The sequence below is a fragment of the Zea mays genome, chromosome 4 (assembly GCF_902167145.1).
Source record: "Zea mays cultivar B73 chromosome 4, Zm-B73-REFERENCE-NAM-5.0, whole genome shotgun sequence".
NCBI classification, from domain to species: Eukaryota; Viridiplantae; Streptophyta; class Magnoliopsida; order Poales; family Poaceae; genus Zea; species Zea mays.
The window spans coordinates 32,738,708-32,763,161 of NC_050099.1; positions in this window are offsets into that span (position 1 = coordinate 32,738,708).

The following is a 24,454-nucleotide window of genomic DNA, read 5'->3' on the forward strand; positions in this document are numbered from 1 at the left end:
TCCAAATAGGCAAGGAGTACATAAAAATAACAGTACACCAAACATGAGAACAAACAACATAAGAATATCCTACGCGATGCTACGAGAACGCGAGTTCGAGAAATACTAAATTCAGAGTTACGGTGAAAGAGGTATAGTTTTCGGAAGACCTACGTGTTTGAATAATAAAAACTAGATTCTATATGGATTAATGAGAAAATATATTAAAGATATAACTAATTCAATTACTCTAAGTTACAACTTGAGCAAGGATCATATCCTAGTTTGGTTTTAATTATGGATAGATTAAGAAAGATTAATCTACCAGAACATAGGTAAATAATATATATTTATAAAAGTTATGGGACATGATCCAATAATATTGCTACTGTGTAGGCAACTTTATTACAGAACTAACGCAACTTGAACGGGTCAAATCGAAGTTAAAACGTGGAAGATATGAATTTCAAAGTTTATTGATTTATTCTCATATTAGAAATTAATTATTTTACATATCTAAAGCTCTGATTCTCGGGTTCTGTATTTTATATAAGTCATAGGGCAAATTTGCAAAATACGGGACCTGGTTTATATACTTCACAACGGTACGTGGACAGCGGGTTAATTGAGGAGGAACACAGGGCCTCTTATGCAAGATCTCCAGCCGAAGGGGTATTCCTCAATCTAGGTCGTGCGATCTGAGATGGAGGGCCTGTATTACATCGGAACTGCATCGAATCGGTATGCATTCCAAGCCGTTGGATTACCATCCAAGGGTGTAGATTAGATCAATATCTGTTTGAACCAGTGTGCTCTCGAGACCGAGGGATCAAGATCTTAGGGTTGTGGCTCTAGGTAAGCGTGCTGCAACTGTATCCGTCCATATCAGGATTGGCGGCTAGTATTCATCCTACGAAGTGGTATGAGTTGGATCTGATCTTGGCCCTTATTCACCCGATGGAAGGCTCACATATCCTTGCCCATCCTTCCGGTGGCCACCCACGGTGGCGCATAGCCCATACGGAGGTGCCCCCGCGGGGACCCGTGAGGCCATTCCCGAGGCCCCAAACCCTGATCTATTTGGTGCTACATGAAGATAGGAGGAAAGCTAACATAATAGGTAGCGATTTACCATTGGTCGATTAGCAGAGTTCCTCGCCCATGGTGAAGGATGGATCCGCGGTGGCGCCCTTGCTCCGTCGAGCAATCCAAGCGTCCCTGACATCAACCTCGCTTGGTGATTCCACGGGCGTCCTCCACATGACCTGCGGAGTATCCTAGGCTGGACGCAGATGCCACATCGTTGATGCACACATGGATTAACGAAGGTGGCGATCTCCCACCATCCCTCCGGTCGTACCCTCTGCCCCCGTTGAGGCGCACACACGAGCCCAAGGTTATCCTAGCTGTGGGGACATAAGGACGGGGAGCGAAGCTTCCTTTTATACCCAGGGCCCGAGTCCAACCACGGGAACAACAATCAGCGCCAAACCCGGTGATGGTCACGGCGGCGTTTCTGTTGGAGTCTGATGCCGAAGACGAAGAGGAGTCTGACATGGGAGTCCCACTGCCAGAGGCCAGTTGAGGGCGCGCACGCGGGCATGGCTTTGGAGTGGGCCGGTGCGAGGGGTGAGGGATTAAAGCGGGCCAGGGTCAAGGAATCGACCAACTAACCTCTTTATCATTTTATTTTTTATTTCTATTTCTAGTTTTCCTAGTTTCTATTAAACTCAAAAATTTGAATATGAGTTTGAGTAAATGCACAAACAATAAACTCTAGTATGAATGCAAAGGTTTTATAAAATCTTTATTTTACTTGTTTGTAACTATTTAGGTAAATAATTCAAACATGCAACACATATTGTCTTTCTCAAAAATAATATTCCCTAAAATGTATTGCTTATATGTTCATACTCATTATTTAATATTGTATGAGAAAGTAATTTCTAAGGTATGATCACCATTAAAAGGTTTTTTTAACTAACATTTCTTCCAAGTATAGGATTCAATGCAAAGAATAATTAATCCCATTGGGGTTTCTTTTCATTTAAATCCCTTGTTTTATTGAAGTTTACAAGGCATTTTTTTGTTTTCATTTTGTTTCAACTAACATCATATTACTATTGTTATCATTGTTTTAGAAAGATTCTACTATATCTGAAATCAGGATTTTGGGTGTTACAAGATGCGAAGACGATGGATCAACGAACAGGGGGAGGACACACTGACGAGGACCTAGAAGCCAGAGCCCTGTCGCTAAGACAAGACTTTGTTAGGGTCTCCACTCTGTAACATTTAGCTCCACCTCCACCATGATAAGAGACTTGAGAGCCTCTCCTCCCTCTCTCACCTGCTTGTAACCCCTACTACAAGCTTTGTTCATCAATGGTGCCAGTAGCGCAAGCCGCCGATGACTAGATATAGGGACGTTCTACCCGAACTAGTATAAACTTTGTGCCCACCGCGCACACCGTCTGGAGCGCGGAACGCGCACAATAAATTTACTTGTCAGAGAGAGCTTCGAAACACCAACAGTTGGCGCACTAGGTAGGGGCCTTGCGCATTCTCAATGAAGTTCTTCAAGCTACAAATGACTACCCATGACAGCAATCAACCCTTCGAAACGATGCCCTCCGCCTCGACTTATCCTTCGATGGCGAAGGCGAAGCGATCAGGGGCCGAGCTCTTCCTGCATGGCCAACACCCAGTCTGGATCTAGCAAGGCCTCTTCTACCCTGAAAGGCTCAATAGAAGAGACGAACGAGTAATGCTCACAAAAATTAGCTAATCTTGAGCGAGTAGTTACTCCCTTGCTTATGTCACCCAGAATCTGATCGACGGGGTGGTTTCTTTGAATCGTCGCTCAGACTTGAGTTGGAGGGGCCGGTGGTGCTTCTTCCTCCATCACTTGTTCTTGTGCTCCCCTTGATCACACGCCTCTTCTTGATGAACCTGTCCATCATCTTGAGTTGGGGGTTGCACCATCGTTGAGGAAGAAGGTTGATCTTGCTCATGTTGTTCCTGTGGTCGCACATCACCAATCGCTATCGTGTGCATTGCGGTCGTTGGAACATCATCTTCATCTATATCATCAAGATCAACTTGCTCTCTTGGAGAGCCATTAGTCTCATCAAATACAACGTCGCTAGAGACTTCAACCAAACCCGATGATTTGTTGAAGACCCTATACGCCTTTGTGTTTGAGTCATACCCTAGTAAAAACCCTTCTACAGCTTTGGGAGCAAATTTGGAATGTCTACCCTTCTTCACCAAAATGTAGCATTTGCTCCCAAATACACGAAAGTAAGAAACATTGGGTTTGTTACCGGTTAGGAGTTCGTAGGAGGTCTTCTTGAGGAGACGATGTAGATAGAGCCGGTTTATGGCGTGGCAAGCTGTGTTCACAGCTTCTGACCAAAACCGCTCGAGCGTCTTGAACTCTCCAAGCATCGTCCTCGCCATGTCGATGAGTGTCATGTTCTTCCTTTCTACCACACCGTTTTGTTGTGGTGTGTAGGGAGCGGAGAACTCATGCTTGACACCTTCCTCCTCAAGATACTCCTCAACTTGTAAGTTCTTGAACTCGGACCCGTTATCGCTCCTAATCTTTTTTACCTTGAGCTCAAATTCGTTTTGAGCCCTCCTTAGAAAGCGCTTTAGAGTCCCTTGGGTTTTTGATTTATCCTGTAAAAAGAACACCCAAGTGAAGCGGGAAAAGTCATCTACAATAACAAGACCATACTTACTTCCCCCGATGCTAAGGTAGGCGACGGGTCCAAAGAGGTCCATGTGGAGAAGCTCCAGTGGTCTTGACATTGTCATCACATTCTTGCTGTGATGAGTGCTTCCCACCTGTTTCCCTGCCTGACAAGCTGCACAAGGTCTATCTTTTTCGAAGCAGACATTGGTTAGTCCTAACACATGTTCTCCCTTTAGAAGTTTATGAAGGTTCTTCATCCCAACATGTGCTAAACGGCGATGCCACAACCAGCCCATGCTAGTCTTAGCTATTAAGCATGCATCTAGATCGGCCTCCTCTTTCGAAAAATCAACTAAGTAGAGTTTGTCGTCTAATACACCCTTAAATGCTAATGAACCATCACTCCTTCTAAAGACATAAACATCAACATTTGTAAACAAACAATTGTAGCCCATGTGGCACAATTGACTTACAGACAGGAGGTTGTAATCAAGCGACTCTACTAAAAACACGTTTGAAATGGAGTGCTCGTTGGTGATGGCTATCTTGCCCAAGCCTTTGACCTTGCCTTGGTTCCCATCTCCAAAGATAATCGTATTCTGGGAATCCTTGTTCTTGACGTAGGAGGTGAACATCTTCTTCTCCCCCGTCATGTGGTTTGTGCATCCGCTGTCGATAATCCAGCTTGAGCCCCCGGATGCATAAACCTGCAAGACAATTTACACTTGGGTTTTAGGTACCCAACTCTTGTTGGGTCCTACAAGGTTAGTTACAATAGCATTTGGAACCCAAATACAAGTCTTATCTCCCTTGCATTTGGATCCCAATTATTTCCTAGCAACTACTTTTTCATTCTTACAACAAATTGCAAAAGAAGTATTGCAAGCATGGTAAATTGTAGAAGGTTCATTACATACTTTCCTAGGCACATGATGCACAACATGATTTCTCCTAGGTTTACTTCTACCATGCACAAAAGTAGAGCTAGAAGCAAACATAGCATGTGAATTAGAAGACATCATGATCATAACTCCTATGAGCATTTCTAGAAAATTTTCTATCACTATAAATGAAAGCATGATTCCTTTGAGCACTATTAGCCATAGGGGCCTTCCCTTTCTCCTTGTTGAGAACGGGAGTCTTTTGGCTTGTTAAGTTCTTGGTTTCCTTTCGAAAACCAAGTCCATCCTTAATAGAGGGGTGTCTACCAATAGTGTAGGCATCCCTAGCAAAATTTAGCTTATCAAAATCAACCTTGCAAGTCTTAAGTTGAGCATTAAGACTTGCCACCTCATCATTTAATTTAGTAATAGACATAAGGTGTTCATTACAAGCATCAACATCAAAATCTTTACATCTATTACAAATACTAACATGCTCTACACATGAACTAGATTTATTTGCTTCCTCTAGCTTAGCATTTAAATCATCATTTAAACTCTTTAAGCTAGATACAGTTTCATGGCAAGCAGATATCTTAGAAGACAGCACTTCATTTCTTTTAAGTTCTAAGGCAAGGGACTTTTGAACACTAACAAATTTGTCATGTTCCTCATACAAAATGTCCTCTTGCCTCTCTAGGAGTCTATCTTTTTCATTTAAAGCATTAATCAACTCATTAATCTTTTCTACTTTAGTTCTATCTAATCCTTTGAACAAGCTAGTGTAATCTACTTCATCATCACTAGAATCCTCATCACTAGAAGTAGAGTACTTGGGGGAATCTCGAACACTCACCTTCTTTTCCTTGGCCATGAGGCAGGTGTGGCGTTCGTTGGGGAAGAGCGAAGATTTGTTGAAGGTCGAGGCTGCCAATCCTTCATCGTCGGTGTCGGATCAAGAGCAGTTTGAATCCCATTCTTTGCCAAGGTGAGCCTCGCCTTTCGCCTTCCTGTAGCTTTTCTTCTTCTCCTTCTTCCCATGTCTTTCTTCCCCCTGGTCATTTTCATTATCAGGACATTGAGCAATAAAATGACCAGTCTTACCGCATTTGAAACAGGAGCGCTTTCCCCTTGTCTTATTCTTGTTGGGGTACTCCTTGCATCCTTTTAGTGCGGTCTTAAAGCGCTTGATGATAAGCGCCATCTCATCTTCGTTGAGGCCAGCGGCCTCCACTTGTGCCACCTTGCTTGGTAGCGTCTCCCTACTGTTGGTTGCTTTGAGGGCAACGGTTTGAGGTTCGTGGACGGGGAGTGGACCGTTTAGAGCGTCGTCCACATATCGAGCCTCCATCACCATCATGCGCCCACTCACAAACTTCCCAAGAATCTCCTCGGGCGTCATCTTGGTGTACCTGGGATTCTCACGAATAAGGTTAACAAGATGGGGGTCGATTACCGTGAATGACCTTAGCATAAGTCGGACGACGACGTGGTCCGTCCATCTTGTGCTTCCATAGCTCCTAATCTTGTTGACCAGGGTCTTGAGCCTGTTGTATGTTTGTGTTGGCTCCTCTCCCCTGATCATAACGAACCTTCCCAACTCGTCTTCCACCAACTCCATTTTGGTGATAATGGTGGCGTCATTTCCCTCATGTGATATCTTGACGCTATCCCAGATTTGTTTGGCGTTGTCCAAGCCGCTCACCTTGTTGTATTCATCCCTGCACAAGGATGCTAGCAAAACAGTAGTAGCTTGTGCATTCTTATGAATTTGCTCATTAATGAACACAGGGTTATCCGTACTATCGAAATGCATTCCATTTTCCACTATCTCCCAAATACTAGGATGGAGAGAAAACAAGTGACTACGTGTTTTGTGACTCCAAAAAGAGTAGTCTTCTCCATCAAAGTGTGGAGGTTTACCGAGTGGAATTGAAATCAAATGAGCATTGGAATTGAACGGAATACGAGAATAATCAAAAGAATAGTTTTGATTAACCGGTTTCTTTTTAGACGAGTCGTCGTCGTCGTCTCTTAGTGAAGAAGAGGAGGCGTCGCTGTCGTAGTAAATGATCTTCTTGATCCGCCTCTTCTTCTTCCCATCCCTCTTCTTGTGACTCGATCCTGAGTCAGTGGGCTTGTCGTCCCTTGGCTCGTTGAAGAGTGACTCCTTCTCCTTATCATTTACCACCATCCCCTTTCCCTTAGGATCCATCTCTTCGGGCGATTAGTCCCTTAAATGAAGAGAACGGCTCTGATACCAATTGAGAGCACCTAGAGGGGGGGGTGAATAGGTGATCCTATAAAATTCAACACTAATAGCCACTAAACTTTGGCTATGAAGGTTAGAACGGTTAAGTGGCTTGAAACGAGCTCTTGTGAGCACAGACAATCAAAGAGAAAACAATCACAAGAGACACACAATTTTATCCCGTGGTTCGGCCAAGTAACACTTGCCTACTTCCACGTTGTGGCGTCCCAATGGACGAGGGTTGCACTCAACCCCTTTCAAGTGATCCAATGATCAACTTGAATACCACGGCTTTTCTTGCTTTTCTCTTTTTCCCGTTTGCGAGGAATCTCCACAAGTTGGAGTCTCTCGCCCTTACAACAAAAGATCACAATGAACACACAAGAGTAAGGTTGGGATCAACACACACAAATCCGCAGAACACACACACACAAGCCAAGACTTGAGCTCAAGATGAAACACAAAGAGTTCACAACTAGAACAGAGCTCAAATCACTAACACGATCGATCAAGTGCGCGGAGACGAAGTGTGGGAGTCTTAGAATGTTTCTTGAATGCTTGGGTAGCTCCTCCATGCGCCTAGGGGTCCCTTTTATAGCCCCAAGGCAGCTAGGAGCCATTGGAGGCCAACAAGGAAGGCTATCCTTGCCTTCTGTCGGGTGGTGCACCGGACAGTCTGGTGCACCACCGGACAACCATTGTTCATGTCTGGTGCGCGATCTCCTTCCTATTCTGGCGCAGATGATCGTAGCAGATTTGTAGCAGTTGGCGCACCGGACACTGTCCGGTGCACATCGGACAGTCCGGTGCCCCCTACCGACCGTTGGCGCGGGCCACACGTCGCCCGCGGATTGCGTGGCCGACCGTTGCGCTGGCGGCCGTTGGCTCACCGGACAGTTCGGTGCACCACCGGACAATCCGATGAATTATAGCCGTACGCCGCCAAATTCTCCTGAGAGCGGCCTGTTCACCGGAGTCCAGCCTGGCGCACCGAACATTGTCCGGTGTGCCAGACTGAGCAGAGATTTGGCTGCACCGAGCCAAGTCTTTTGGTTCTTTTCTTTTCTCTGTTTCTAGCACTTTAGACAACATATGTTAGTACTTCAAAACAATGTACTAAGTCTAGAAACATACCTTGTTATGTGATTTGCATCTTTTGCTTGATTGGCACATAATATTTCACTCACTTTGTGTTGGACACTTAATCACCAAAACATTATAGAAATGGCCTAAGGGCACATTTCCCTTTCAATATGTGGGCATGCTATTGAGATAAGAATTCAACATAATGGTTCTTCCCCCAATATATAGGGAACTACCTCCCTATCTGTTGGGGCGATGAAGCGTCCCCAATCCTCTGGGACTCAAATGTGATACAATTACTAGTCCCAGGAGGCTAGTAAACACATTTATACATCAGATGATTCCAGATCTGCTTAAACGAGACAAACCTATAAAGGTGGCGAACAACTTTAAGAGTTGGTCCACAACTCGGGACATATCATCAGAGTGGGGCTGAAGCAGCCCGATATACGCAGCGAAGCAAATCAGCGGTCCAACAGCCATAGGCAAGGTTGGGAACAGGCGTAACTCTTAACTGATCTCCTTTTTCTGAAAAACAACAAATAAGCAAGGGTGAGTACAAATGTACTCAGCAGCCCACCTTCACCCGCGGAATGGGGAAATCAGATATAATGCATGGAATATGTGGAGCTCAGGATATTTTGCAGAAACAGCAATATTTTATGCAGGGTTGTTTTGAAAAACATTTTGTATTTTTGCAAAGCGCATCCTCTCCAAAAGGAGCAGGAAGTTTTTCAATATTAGAACAAAATCCCCTGGACTAAACCATCCAGGTATCTCAGCAGTTTCCCACTGATTTTCATTTTCAAAAACAGCTACTGGACTTCCCGTCCACCATAGCTCACGGCTCAACCGCCGGACCTTTTAAAAACCACTTTTCTCAAAAGCACCTCTTTTTTTAAAACAAAACACTAATTGTCATATCACACCAGACTTGTCCATTCCGTTGGACACGGACTATTTGAATAGGTTTTCAAACTCTGCGCAGAGGTGTACACTTTACCCACTAGTCCGGCTCTGCGATCTCATGATCAATGAGATCCGAATCCGAATCTCTTTCTTTCCTCGCACGTCCTAACCTTAACGGTTATACCGGAAGGAGTCAGGCCACCGCCATGTCCAAACCGGACAAAACATTCCCCCTCCTTATCCTCCCGGTGCTCCCCAGCCTTCATAACCCTGGGGTTGGACCGTACGAGTTCAGATTGAGTGACTGCCCACACAGTCTCGAGTGGTTGTACTTATCATGAGTACAAGTAGTGAAAGATGACAAACCAGTCCTTATATGAGGGGACAATCCTTCTGCTCACGCCTAAACCAGCTGAGCCATCACCTTAGGCCCTCCCCTAAACCAGGGAGTCCCTGATCATCCCTACTCAAAGGTTATAAGGGTGAAAACCCTTCATCATACACATTTTGAAAAGCATTTTCTTTTGAAAACTCACACCTTTTCTCAAATCATTTGGAACAAATATATCAAGGATTGATTGCGGCAAGCCGCTGGGTGGCCATAATAACTTGTCTCAAAATCATATCATGCATAAAATAACAGGCTGAGGGTTGTGGTTGAAAAATCATAGGTAATTTATGCATCAAAGGGATCTAGTGAGCTTGCCGTGCTTATCCGGCGAAAGGGAGGGAGAGCTCGCGGAACTGGCTTCTGGCTCCACTGCCTGGCCTAGACTTGCAGATCCGGCCTGCACGAGATGGCACGAACGCTCCGATAACTATGCAACACGAACAAGCAAACATACAAACAAGCAAGTATACCAACAAATATTTAGTATAGTGGTCAAAATAGCAATATATGGATGGGTAGAGTCTTGAGTAGAATATGTGTCATGTGGTGTTGAGATACTACTAGTGGTGGAGCGGAGGTGCTTACCAGGAGGGTGGACTGGAGGCGAAGCGACACTATGCGTGTAGCCGGCAGAGCGGAGTAACTGAGTGGGTGGGGTGTTTGCCTTAGCTGAGGGTGTTGAGTGTGTGTGGAGAGGGAGAGGGTAGCTGGGTGTATGTGGTGTAGCACAGTGAAGTTCACTGTTGGTGAGAATAGTGACGAATGAATCGTCTGACTTAGTATGAACAGGAGAGTTATAGGCAGAATATGGGACAAGAGTATTTTGGGAGTTTTTCTGGAATATGGTCCAGGCTTAAAGGATGGCATGGTTGGATAGGGAATAGTTTGATAAGAATTTAGAAACAAGAATTATTGGAATCTGAGTTTGGAAGCCTGGTTCAAAGGAATCTCAAAGTTAAGCATGCTCAACTTGGAGAAACCTAGGATGGGTGACTAGATGGGAAGTTCCCTACTAGAAGGAAAATCACAGTCGCCGGAGTTCGTATGACTGGAATATGGGTCTGGCTGGTCTTAGGTGGACTGGACAGCATGACGGATGAGTAGCTGAAATTTGGGGTGATCGGATGATCGATGAATAGTAACAATGAATAGTGATGACGAAAAGGTTGCCACAGATATCATCGATGAATAGTAACGATGCTAAATAGTAACGATGAATAGTAATGGTGAATAGTCGTATGAACGAATGATGAACGATGAATAGTGACGATGAATGATGAATAGGAACTATGAACGGATGGAGGAACGATCGAATGATCGGACGAACGAACGATCGGAATTTCGGCAGCATAACGACATGACAAAGACTATCTGGAAGAACGATGAATAGGGACTATGAACGAACGATGAACGATGAATAGGAACTATGAACGAACGATGAACGATCGAATGATCGAACGAACGAACGATCGGAATTTTGGCAGCATAACGGCAGGAAAAAGATTATTTGGACAAACAAACGGACGAACGATCGAATGATCGGACGAACGAACGATCGGAATTTCGGCAGCATAACGGCAGGACAAAGATTATCTGGAAGAACGATGAATAGGGACTATGAACGAACGATGAACGATGAATAGGAACTATGAACGAACGATGAACGATCGAATGATCGAACGAACGAACGATCGGAATTTCGGCAGCATAACGGCAGGAAAAAGATTATTTGGACGAACAAACGGACGAACGATCGAACGAACGGACGAATGAACCATGAACGATCGGACGAACGAACGAACGAACAAACTAAGATCAGGGGGACGAACGATCGAAGAACGATCGAACGATCCTTGTGCTAGTGTGTGCTTGTGTGGAACATGGAGTGGGTGTGGGGGGGGAAAGAGAGTTGCCATGAAATGGCTTGGGATGGGATGAGAGGAGGCCCTTGCCCCTCTATTTATAGCATGGTGGGGGGATTAGGGGGAGGGATGAGAGGATTAGTCGGAGGATGAGAGGATTAGTGGGAGATTAGCATGTATTTGTCTTGTATAAGTGAGATTAGCTTGTAGAGCTCACCGTATGACACTGGAGGCATACATATACGTATGAGCATGAGGAAAGTTATGAAGAAAATATTTATAGGGACTTGAAAAATGATTCTGAAGGTATTTCTCAAGAGTAAAATACTTGGAGATATATCGGTGGAATATTTGGACAGTATTTCTGGAAAAAACTTGAAGGGGATTACTCGGGAAATATCTGGGCGGTATTTCTGGAAACAATTTGAGGGGGATCACTGGGAAATATTTGTAGGATATTTTGAGGAGGATTTTAGAGAGAATATAGACCACTATACTTTATTTGTTGATATCAACTCGCAAACAAACATTTTGAAATGAAATTTGAAATTCATTTTGAATTTAGAGCGAGTTTGAGGAAATTTTGAGATTTGAATTTTTGGGATGCTACAGGCGAAGGCGAAGACGCTACCCTTCGCTCGAAGCCTTCGCCAATCTCGCTGCACCAACGGAGGCAAAACGACCGGCGAGGTCCACCCTTCGTCCTCTACACTGCAAGACGAAGGCCTATGACGAGGTTGCCCCATCCCACGTCCTCACCCAACCTGGAGGCCCACGTGGGATTCGGCCCATTGTAACAGGCCCCGCATGGAGAAGTGTGTTACGGGCCCGACTTGTAATGGCTTTTCTGTAATGACAGTCTGTAACCCTCCCTTATGGGAATTTTCCGGGGATAGTCCAGGTGCCTGAGGGCATATGCGTCCTTACATCAAGGCGTTGGGTGCTCAGGCACCTATAAATACCCCCGTATAGTGCCCTTAAGAGGCTGGATTAACAGAGCAATCGCCATCTCGAGTTAAAACCTTGCTTGCATTCCCTTCACTCCCCCGTTGGATCATCTTGCCCAAGAGAGCAAGTTCCAACATTTGGCGCCCAGGACAGCACAAGTTCGAAAATCAAAGTCTTTGTCGAAGACACTCCGCGCAAAAGTCGCCTAAGGGCGCAGCCGAACTAGCACAACAAGTGCGCAAAATCGAAGTCTTTTCCAAAAGACTCTCCGTGCAAAAGTCGCCAAAGGGTGCAGCCGGAATAGCACAACAAGTGCGCAAAATCAAAGTCTTTTTCAAAAGACTCTCCGCGCAAAAGTCGCCTAAGGGTGCAGCCGGATTAGCACAACAAGTGCGCAAAATCGAAGTCTTTTCCAAAAGACTCTGTGCAAAAGTCGCCTAAGGGTGCAGCCGGAATAGCACAACAAGTGCGCAAAATCAAAGTCTTTTCCAAAAGACTCTCCGTGCAAAAGTCGCCTAAGGGTGCAGCCGGAATAATAGGCGCGCAAAATCGAAGTCTTTTCCAAAAGACTCTCCGTGCAACAGTCGCTTCCGGGCGCAGCCGGAACAACACAACAAGTACGCGAAGATCGAAGTCGTCCCCAAAAGCCTCCGTGCAGAAGTCGCCTACGGGCGTGGCCGGATCAACGAAGGCGTGCAGCCTTATCATACAAATTACGGTTAAATACACACAGCGAGGGCATCATATATTACATTGGCTCAACCTTCGGGATGATACATATCTCCCTATAGTTGAACAACATTATCCTCAATTCCTCACCCTCAAAAAGATTTCGCAACCCCCCCTCGCCTACACTCACCCCAATCGGCGAGGACAACAATTCTCGCTTACCAGTCCCGTCCACGCGAAGACGACCACTCTCCATCTCACTACGATGACGCTTACCGCCTCGCGACAATCCACTCACTCTCTGTTTCGCCACCGCCCTTCACCGCCTATACCCAGTACTCGCGCCCGGGAGCTCCTCCGAACCCTCCGCGCGGGGCGAAGGCTCCGCTGCAGCCACATCTAACGCCTCAAAATAATCCAAGTCCTCATCTGAAGACTCCTCCGTCCACGCAATCGAACTCCCAGAATCATCAGACTCAAAACACTTAGACACAGAGCCAAACGAATCATCATCATCAGCCACGGTCGAAGCCGCCACAAAAATAGCATTGTTAGTAGCGGTTGCGTGCGCAGGCCCAAACCTCAGAACCTGCGCAGCAACCGAGGTTCAGTATCACACAGACAAAATTTACAAACTCCTCAAACACCTATTCAGCCACCTGCGAAGGCCCGGCCGCGGCTGTGGGGTCTTCGGCTGACGGCTCGGCAACCGGCTCGGCCACCACCTTTAAGGCGTCTTCGCTCGTCGGCGCAGGGGCTGGTGCGGGGTCTTCGCCGGCCGCAGTCGGCACGGGGGTCGCCGAGGGGCCTTCACCGGCATCAGTTGGCGGCACCGGATCGACCTCCGCGGCCTCGGGCAACGTGCCGTCCAGGCCACCAAGGTCCTCGACGTCTTCGGCATGCGCCATCTACAGCAGCAGCACACTCATTCAGCAAAAACCACACATACCCACACATTTAACCACACAAAAAATAGCCTTTACCTGCTCTATTGCCCGGTCGGACCGCTCCCTGACCGCTTCTCGGTCGTGCGGACCCCACATCCTATCGAAGAGCGCCCCTGCCGACTGCTTCAGCACAGGGTCTCTGACCTTGAAGATTTCACGTTCAAAGTTTTCGTCCGCTTGGTCGAAGACCTCGTAATGCCTGCACCCCTCAAGGGATAATGCATTCACGGCCCCCTCGCAGGTGACGAGGGAGGCGAAGGACATGGAACCCATCACAATGATCGGGAGCACCACCAGCTCCTCCTGCAACCATTCAAGGAAGCGAAGGCCTGCTTCTTGGCCGGGCACCTCGAAGGCAGCAGTCCGCGCACCCAGCTCCCGGTACGCGTCCACAAAATGCACATGCGTCCGCTCGACCTCCGCGCGCGTCGAGGCCTCGGCCTTGTCCACGTGGCCGCGCAGGGCGTTGAGCCTCGCCTCTAGCTCCTCGGCGCGTTGGCGGGCGAGACTGCCCTCCGCCCGCGCCACTTTGGCCTCGGTCTGCGCAGCCTGCACATCAGCGATGGCCTTGTTCACCTCCCTCCTCTCCTCCGCCAGCTGGCGCCGGAGATCCGTCTTCTCGGCCTCCATGGCGGCCACCTTCTCCGATAGCCTGCGGTTTTTGCTTTCCGCAGCTGACTTCTCCCGCACAACATTCGCATGTTGTGCCCGGAGACTCTCGACCTCGGTAGAAACGTCCACAGTCATGGCACCTGACGCGACGTGGTCGGCGAAGTCGGCCGCCTGACACATAAACCCATGAGACTCGAATCCTCATAAAAACAACAAACATCGAAGTCCAACGCAACTTACTCGCTTCAGCTGCTGTGACAGCTCCTGCGACGCTTCCCTCGGTCGTTGAGACATGGAGCCCACCACGTCCTTAGCGGTAGCGGCCGACAGAATCTCACCGCTCGCGCAGAAAGTGGCCCACGGGTCCCGTGTGGCACCCTTCGCCCCAACCACTGCCGTTGGCGAAGTGGTTGCCACTGGAGGCGGGACAACAACCAGTTGCCCTTCACCCGACCCTGCACCATGATACTGGTTAAAGGCCTAATCGAGCCAGAAAAAAAATCACTTACCAACAAAATAATCATCAACACTGATGTCTGTGCCGAAGTCGGCAACACGTCGCGCCGGCGAAGGCGGCCTTCGTCCTTTCACGGGCCCGCCCGGGGGCGGCTTGCTCCCGCCAGAGGCGGCAGCCTTCGCACTCGCCGACGCCTTGCAGTGCCCGGGGCGGCCGGTTTCACAGCCGGCACCGGTTTGCTACTGCCAAAGGCAGCAGCCTTCGCGCTCCCCCACGCCTTCTTCGCCTCGCGCATAGGATCCGCGATCCTGACGACCGCCCGACATTTCTGTGCAGCATCTTGATGGTCTCTCTCCATCACTGCCGATACAACAACAGTAATATTCTGTTCGTAAGGAAAAACCTTCAAGTCACGAGCCATGCGAGACGTAAAGAAGTCTTCGCCAGCCGCGCGGGGGATCAGAACATTCTTGGGCCATCAACCCCCGGTAACCTCCAGCATTCACGCCGAAGACTCCCGGAGCTCAGGCGAAGACATCCTTCCCCCGAGGGCTGCGCACGTCCCCATCAACTCCACAGCAAAACTATCGGAGACCCCCAGTCCCCCCACTGCAGTACCTAGTTTTATCTTCTTAGTGGCTGGGGCGGCCTCCTGCAAAGGGCCTTCCTCAGTCACAGCCACTGGCCTCTTCCCGCGGCGGTCGACAGCGTCATCCCTGGGATAGCCGCCATACGGCAAGCGATTCAGCTCAAAGACCCTATTCAGGCGAACATTGGATCCACGGATATCCCAACTCCGCAGGGCCTCCGTCCTAGGCACATAACGCCCCACAATACGCGCAGCCCCGTCTTTCGCTTCACGCACGAATGCGGTGGGATCCCGGCCATGCAGATCCAACGCGAAGGCTGGACTTCGCACTCGCTGCCCGCCCAAGGAGGGCATCTCGCGAGGGCATACTTCGCCCAACGCCCAGCCATGTGCCAAGGGCCATACCCCATACCCGATGAATTCCTCAACTAAATCGCGCCCGCTACTCATGCGGGCAGTGCACCGAAGGGCTCCTTCATTTTCATCATCCTCCGCCACCTCAAATTGCGGGTACGCTACATAATAATGGGAGCACATCATGGCCATGGGGAGCCCTAGGTGGTCTTCGACTTCGCCCTTGGAAACATAAAACCAAAAATCCCACCAGTTGCCCCACTTATTGCGGGCACAGGGAACTAACTCCACGACTTCCATCAAAGTCTTTCCGGTCCTCGGCGTAAACGTGCACGATCCAAACTTTGCAATCTTGTGTCCAATTTTCCTTTTCTGCCAATGCAGACAGTAATGTTTGGCAAAGACCTCCACAGAAGGCTGACCACCATACGAAGTCGCCGCCCAAACATACTTCGCCAGGGCCACCATAGCATTCGGCGTCAGCTGGTGGACCTGGACCTCAAATATCTGTAGGACCTCTGCCACAAAGTGATGTGCAGGCAGACGAAGGCCAACGGTGAAAAATACCTCAAACACGACCAACTCGCCCTCGGGCTCGAGAACCTCCTCCGCCCCCCCGGGACACGCCCAACTCCGCTGCCAAAATACCCCAGCTACTGCATATCCTAAACGCGGACCGAGGAAATCCGCGAAACGCCAAACTCCACCGTATCACCCGGATGTAACTCCTCCACCGCCACGTTGCTCAAGGTATCCTCAGACGATGTGTCGGTTGGCGGAGTGTTTGCAGCAGACGAGGAAGAAGACGGCATGGCTACGTACCGTCGGCGGCGACGAGCGGTCTACTTGACGCGGGCCAGATCTCCGACGAGCAGGAGCAAGGAGGGCAGGCGAGCAGGCAAACGGTTTCAAAAGGAGGCTAGGGTTTTGCGGTGCGCAGAAAGAGAGCCTGACCCGCGCCGCCCCACCCCTTTTTATACACAGGACGTGACGCTTCGGGAAACCCGCAGTCCAACAGTACTGCGTCCGTCAACGGTCACATCAAAAACCCCCGCGGAACCACTTCGAGCGAGGGCAGCGTCTCCACCATCTAGCAACGTCTTCGGCACTAGATGACTTAGTCGAACTGGTCCCTCGGAGGGCAAATGTTGGGGCGAAGGCGAAGAAGCTACCCTTCGCTCGAAGCCTTCGCCAATCTCGCTGCACCAACGGAGGCAAAACGACCGGCGGGGTCCACCCTTCGTCCTCTACACTGCAAGACGAAGGCCTATGACGAGGTCGCCCCGTCCCACGTCCTCACCCAACCTGGAGGCCCACGTGGGATTCGGCCCATTGTAACAGGCCCCGCACGGAGAAGTGTGTTACGGGCCCGACTTGTAATGGCTTTTCTGTAATGACAGTCTGTAACCCTCCCTTATGGGAATATTCCGGGGATAATCCAGGTGCCTGAGGGCACATGCGTCCTTACATCAAGACGTTGGGCGCTCAAACACCTATAAATACCCCTGTACAGTACCCTTGAGAGGCTGGATTAACAGAGCAATCGCCATCTCGAGTTAAAACCTTGCTTGCATTCCCTTCACTCCCCCGTTGGATCATCTTGCCCAGGAGAGCAAGTTCCAACACTATCCATCTAGCCTTTTATAGTTTTCCCATTGAAAGGAAGCCAATCGACAATATGAATTTTTGAGTCCGACATAGGGACTCCTAGATATTTATATGCTACCTCAAGTCAGTCATGCCATCTTTGGCTACATCATTGGTAATCACCATCAAGTACGCCCTTAACAGGCTACCTCAAGTCACCCATACCACCTTAGGTTATGTCATCCATATCGATCGTCTAGTACACCATCGATGGCCTACCCAAAGTCGATCATGCCGCCTCTGGCCATGTTGTCAGGAATGACCATTGATTATGCCCTCGATGGGCTACCTCTAGTCATTCGCACTGCCTTTGGCTACATCGTTGGCAACAACTGTCTAGTACACCCTCGATGGTATACCTCAAGTTGGTCATGCTATGCCTCTAGCGATGTCGTCGACAATAACCCACTCAATTATTACTTCGGAATGCTATCTCAAGCTAGTAATGATGTCACCAGCCTCGATCACTCGAGGATGCCTTTGACAGATTCCCTCGAGCAGGTCAATCGATTATGTTGCCGGCTGTGACCACTCGAACACACCCTCGATGGGTTCCCATGAGTTGGTCACACCATCTCCAACTACATCATCAATTATGACCATTCAGGAACACCACCGTTGATCACATTGCCATTGACTACATCCTTGAGTATGACTATTCGAACATGCAATTATCATGCTTCACCCGAGTCATAACTAGGAACCATGGATGCACCCTCAGGATCATAAAGGGGACAATGGTTTCAAAATCACCCTCCAACTAATTCTATAAATTATTTAGAGGCTCGGAGGCAAGACCCACCTGGTCTAGTGCGTGGCTGCGGTTGACTTTGATAATAATACAACATTAGGGTGCAAAAATTGTTAGACTTCCATTAAGACTAACCTTGAGTCAAATTCTCTAAGTCGCACAAGGCTTGAGGTCCACTGCTAGTGCTATGTACCTAGGGTACCTAACCACATGGAAATATCCCAAGAAGGATGGAGTACACCAAACAGGCTATACAAAAAGCTCTACCCATATGGGGTACTGAAACGGAAATAGACTTACACCTTTTTCTAATTGATTTTGGTGGTTGAATTGCCCAACACAAATAATTGGACTAACTAGTTTGCTCTAGACTATAAGTTTTACAGGTGCCAAAGGTTCACAATAAACCAATAAAAAGAACAAGAAAGGGTTCAAACAAAGAGAGCAAAATACATCCGAAGTGTGCCCTGGTCTGGCGCACCGGACTGTCCGGTGTGCCACCGGACAGTGTCTGGTGCACCAGGGAACTCCACTCCGATCTGCTCACCTTCGGGAATTCTGGGAGTCGCTCCGCTATAATTCACCGGACTGTCCGGTGTAGCACCGGACTGTCCGGTGTGCCAGCGGAGTAACGGCTACTACAGCGCCAACGATCGTCTGCAACAGCAGTTAATGCGCTACAGTGCGCGCAGAAGTCATAGCAGGGCCAGAAGGCGCATCGGACAGTCTACAGGACCTGTCCGGTGCACCACCAGACTGTCCGGTGACCCAGATGTCAGAAGCTCCAACGGTCAGAATCCAACGGCTGGGTGACGTGGCTGGCGCACCGGACTGTCCGGTGCGCCATGCGACAGAAGCCCTCACCAACGGTTCTTTTGGTGGTTGGGGCTATAAATACCCCCCAACCACCACACTTCAATGCATCCAAGTTTTCAGCCTTCAAACACCTTACAAGAGCTATAGCATTCAATACAAGACACAACCAAAGAGATCAAATCCTCTCCCAAGTCCAAAGATTACTCCAATCAAATAGTGACTCGTGAGAGAGAGACTTGTGTTCATTTGAGCTCTTGCGCTTGGATTGCTTTTCTTCTTCATTCTTTCTTGTGATCAACTCAATTGTAACCAAGGCAAGAGACACCAATTGTGTGGTGGTCCTTGTGGGGACTTAGTGTTCCGTTTGATTGAGAAGAGAAGCTTACTCGGTCTAAGTGACCGTTTGAGAGAGGGAAAGGGTTGAAAGAGACCCGGTCTTTGTGACCACCTCAACGGGGAGTAGGTTTGCAAGAACCGAACCTCGGTAAAACAAATCACTGTGTCATTCGCCTTATTTGCTTGTGATTTGTTTTCGCCCTCTCTTTCGGACTTGAATTTAATTCTAACGCTAACCCCGGCTTGTAGTTGTGCTTAAAGTTTGTAAATTTCAGATTCGCCCTATTCACCCCCCCCCCCTCTAGGTGACTTTCAATTGGTATCAGAGCCCGGTACTTCATTAGAGCCTAACCGCTCGAAGTGATGTCGGGAGCGTTTGCCAAGAGGGAGATCGGGACCGGCGACAAGTCCGCAAGCTCGGGGAGAACACACTCAAGGGAGTCCGCCCACAAGCACAAGGAGGAATCCTCTTCCTCCATCAAGTCCCAATGGAAGGGTGACAAGAAGAAGAAAATGAAGAAGGTGGTCTACTACGAGACCGACTCTTCGTCACCCTCCACCTCCGGCTCGGAATCGGCATCCGTCACGTCTAAGCGCCATGAGCGCAAGAAGTATAGTAAGATGCCCCTTCACTATCCTCGTATTTTAAAACACACTCCATTACTTTCCATCCCACTAGGCAAACCACCTATGCTTGAAGGTGAAGATTATTCTATGTGGAGTGATAAAATGAGGCATCACCTAACCTCACTCCACAAAAGCATATGGGATATTGTTGAGTATGGAGCGCAGGTACCAAAGAAGGGAGACAAGGATTACGACTCGGAGGAGGTCGAACAAATCCAACACTTCAACTCCCAAGCCACTACTATACTCCTCGCCTATCTAAGTCAAGAGGAGTATAATAAGGTGCAAGGGTTGAAGAGCACAAAGGAAATTTGGGACGTGCTCAAGACCGCGCACGAAGGAGACGAGGTGACCAAGATCACCAAGCGGGAGACGATCGAGGGGGAGCTCGGTCGCTTCATGCTTCACCAAGGAGAGGAGCCACAAGTGATGTACAACCGGCTCAAGACCTTGGTGAACCAAGTGCGCAACCTCGGGAGCACCAAATGGGATGACCATGAAATGTTCAAGGTTATTCTTAGATCACTCGTTTTCCTTAACCCTACGCAAGTTCAATTAATTCGTGGTGATCCTAGATACACACTAATGTCTCCCGCGGAAGTAATAGGAAAATTTGTGAGCTTTGAATTGATGATCAAAGGCTCCAAGAAAATCATCGAGCAAGGCGCCTCCTCCACACCCGATGTGCAACCCGTTGCATTCAAGGCAACGGAGGAGAGGAAAGAAGACTCTACACCTAGTAGGGTCCCCATCGACGCCTCCAAGCTCGACAACGAGGAAATGGCGCTCATCATCAAGAGCTTTCGCCAAATCCTCAAGCAAAGGAGGGGGAAGGACTACAAGCCCCGCTCCAAGAAAGTTTGCTACAAGTGTGGTAAGCCCGGTCATTTTATTGCAAAATGTCCATTATCTAGTGATAGTGACAGGGGCGACGACAAGAAGGGAAAGAGAAGAGAAAAGAAGAGGTACTACAAGAAGAAGGGCGGCGATGCCCATGTTTGCCGGGAGTGGGACTCCGACGAGAGCTCCACCGACTCCTCCTCCGACGAGGACGCCGCAAACATCGCCGTCACCAAGGGCCTTCTCTTCCCCAACGTCGGCCATAAGTGCCTCATGGCAAAGGACGGCAAGAAGAAAAAGGTAAAATCAAGATCCTCCACTAAATATGCAACCTCTAGTGATGAGGAGGATAACTTGCTCACTCTTTTTGCCAATCTTAACATGCAACAAAAAGAGAAATTGAATGAATTGATTAGTGCTATTCATGAGAAGGATGAACTCTTGGATAGCCAAGAGGACTTCCTTATTAAGAAAAACAAAAAGCATGTTAAGACTAAAAATGCTTATGCTCTAGAGGTAGAAAAATGTGAAAAATTAACTAGTGAGCTAACCACTTGCCATGATATTATTTCCAACCTTAGAAATGAGAATGCTAAATTAATTGCTAAGGTTGAGAATTTAAATGCTTGTGATGATTCTCTTGTTAGTCTTAGAAATGATAAGGCTAGTTTGATTACAAAGATTGACAAGTTAAATGCATCACTCTCTAGCCTTAAAATTGAGAATGAAAAATTGATTGCTAAGGCTAAAGATTTAAATGTTTGCAATATCTCCATTTCCAATCTTAGAGATGAAAATGCCATATTACATGCTAAGATTGTTGAACTAAATTCTTGCAAACCCTCTACATCTACCGTTAAGCATGTTACTATTTGCACTAGATGTAGAGATATTAACATTGATGCTATTCATGATCACATGGCTATGATTAAACAATAAAATGATCATATAGCAAAATTAGATGCTAAAATTGCCGAGCATGAGTTAGAAAATGAAAAATTTAAATTTGCTCGTAGTATGCTCTATAGTGGGAGACGCCCTGGCATTAAGGATGGCATTGGCTTCCAACAGGGAGGCAATGTTAAACTTAATGCCCCTCCTAAAAGATTGTCAAACTTTGTTAAGGGCAAGGCTCCCATGCCTCAGGATAACGAGAGTTACATTGTATACCCTGCCGGTTATCCCGAGCATAAAATTAGGAGAATTCATTCTAGGAAGTCTCACTCTGGCTCTAATCATGCTTTTATGTATAAGAGTGAGGCATCTAGTTCTAGGCAATCAACTCATGCTAAATTGCCTAAGAAGAAAACTCCTATTGCATCAAATGAACGTAACATTTCATTTAAGACTTTTGATGCATCTTATGTTTTAACTAACAAATCTGGCAAAGTAGTTGCCAAATATGTTGAGGGCAAACACAAGGGGTCAAAGACCTGTGTTTGGATACCCAAAGTTCTTGTATCTAATGTCAAAGGACCCAAAACTGTTTGGGTACCTAAAATCAAGAACTAAAATTGTTTTGTAGGTTTATGCATCCGGGGGCTCAAGTTGGATCATCGATAGCGGGTGCACAAACCACATGACAGGGGAGAAGAAGATGTTCTCCTCCTATGAGAAAAACCATGATCCCCAACGAGCTATCACATTCGGGGATGGAAATCAAGGTTTGGTCAAAGGATTGGGTAAAATTGCTATATCTCCTGACCATTCTATTTCCAATGTTTTTCTTGTAGATTCTTTAGATTACAATTTGCTTTCTGTTTCTCAATTATGCAAAATGGGCTACAACTGTCTTTTTACGGATATAGGTGTTACTGTCTTTAGAAGAAGTGATGATTCAGTAGCATTGAAGGGAGTGTTAGAGGGTCAGCTATACTTAGTAGATTTTGATAGGGACTGTCCGGTGCGCCATGCAACAGAAGCCCTCACCAACGGTTCTTTTGGTGGTTGGGGCTATAAATACCCCCCAACCACCACACTTCAATGCATCCAAGTTTTCAGCCTTCAAACACCTTACAAGAGCTATATCATTCAATACAAGACACAACCAAAGAGATCAAATCCTCTCCCAAGTCCAAAGATCACTCCAATCAAATAGTGACTCGTGAGAGAGAGAGACTTGTGTTCATTTGAACTCTTGCGCTTGGATTGCTTTTCTTCTTCATTCTTTCTTGTGATCAACTCAATTGTAACCAAGGCAAGAGACACCAATTGTGTGGTGGTCCTTGTGGGGACTTAGTGTCCCGTTTGATTGAGAAGAGAAGCTCACTCGGTCTAAGTGACCGTTTGAGAGAGAGAAAGGGTTGAAAGAGACCCGGTCTTTGTGACCACCTCAACGGGGAGTAGGTTTGCAAGAAACGAACCTCGGTAAAACAAATCACTGTGTCATTCGCCTTATTTGCTTGTGATTTGTTTTCGCCCTCTCTTTCGGACTTGAATTTAATTCTAACGCTAACCCCGGCTTGTAGTTGTGCTTAAAGTTTGTAAATTTCAGATTCGCCCTATTCACCCCCCTCCCCCCTCTAGGCGACTTTCAGGTACCTCATATACATAGAAGACATTATGTAGATTTATGTATTTAGAAACCAGCTCTCTATCTAGTAGACTTTCTTGTAAATAACTAGGAAACCCACATGTAAATCAATCAAAACTCTATTTATAACCTCACTCTCTAAACTATGTAATGGGGGTAGGGAGCCCCTGATCAGTATCTAGAGTCCTATTCATGATTCCAACATATCACATAACATATCGTCATATCCAAGCAACTAGCCATCAACTACCTCTTATAAAGTTGAGCATATGAGGTAAAGATATCTTTTAGACTCGACGTAGGATATCATATATTTGAACTAGTATAAACATGTATCCTATGTGCTACCCTTCTGATTTCTTTGCATGATATGTTGTTCTTCATTGTCAGGTTAAAACTCCGACACATACCATATCATATGTTCATTGTATGGATCTACTCATGTGGAGTTTGACAAAATTGGTCTATTTTTTGTGATTTACTATGTTTTTTCAAAGACCTAGCCAAAATAAACAAAACAAGAGAGAAAATCCACTGAGGAAAACAAATAGGGATGTCATATGTTCAAATTTGAAAGATGAGCAAATAGCCATGTCAAGCTTTGTAGTTAAAACTAAAAAGCTAACTGTTGTGATTCTTGAGTGAAGTAAAATAAACATTTCCCTTTCCATAATATCCAACGACCTTACGACCCATCAGCCACCCCAAACGGAGAGGAGAAAGCAAAAGGTCGAAGGCCCAACCTTACTTTATAGCGACCTACCTATAATAATTGTGCTTGTTAGGGTGTGTTCAATTGAGTTGTGGCTTTTGAAAATATTGTTGTGAGTTCTGGGTTGTGGAAAAGCAACTGAGTTATAGACTGTGCGAAAGCTGAGAGCCGTTTAGTTCAAAAGGTGTGCCTTTTGAAAAAAAAATTGATGTCAATGTCTTTCAGTGACAAGCGAACCCTATCCATCAACATCATCTTCTTCCTCTGGATGGATCCCCAGTCGCACTCGTCCATAATGATGGACCCCGCTTGCCCGCATGATAGCCAACGTTGTGTTTGCCCGCGACGGCGGGCACATTCTCGCCCGTATGGCAACCGAGGTTCCCCTCGGTGGCTATGATCAGGGCCTTGCTCAAGGGGATGGATGTGCCCTAAGGAAGCTAGAGAAAAGAGGGTCATCAGAACCGAGCGTGGGATAGGAAACCATCCGTGACTAGAGATGTCGCACGTGATGAAGAAGGGGTTATGTTCTCATGGATGGAAAGAGGTCAGGGACGGGA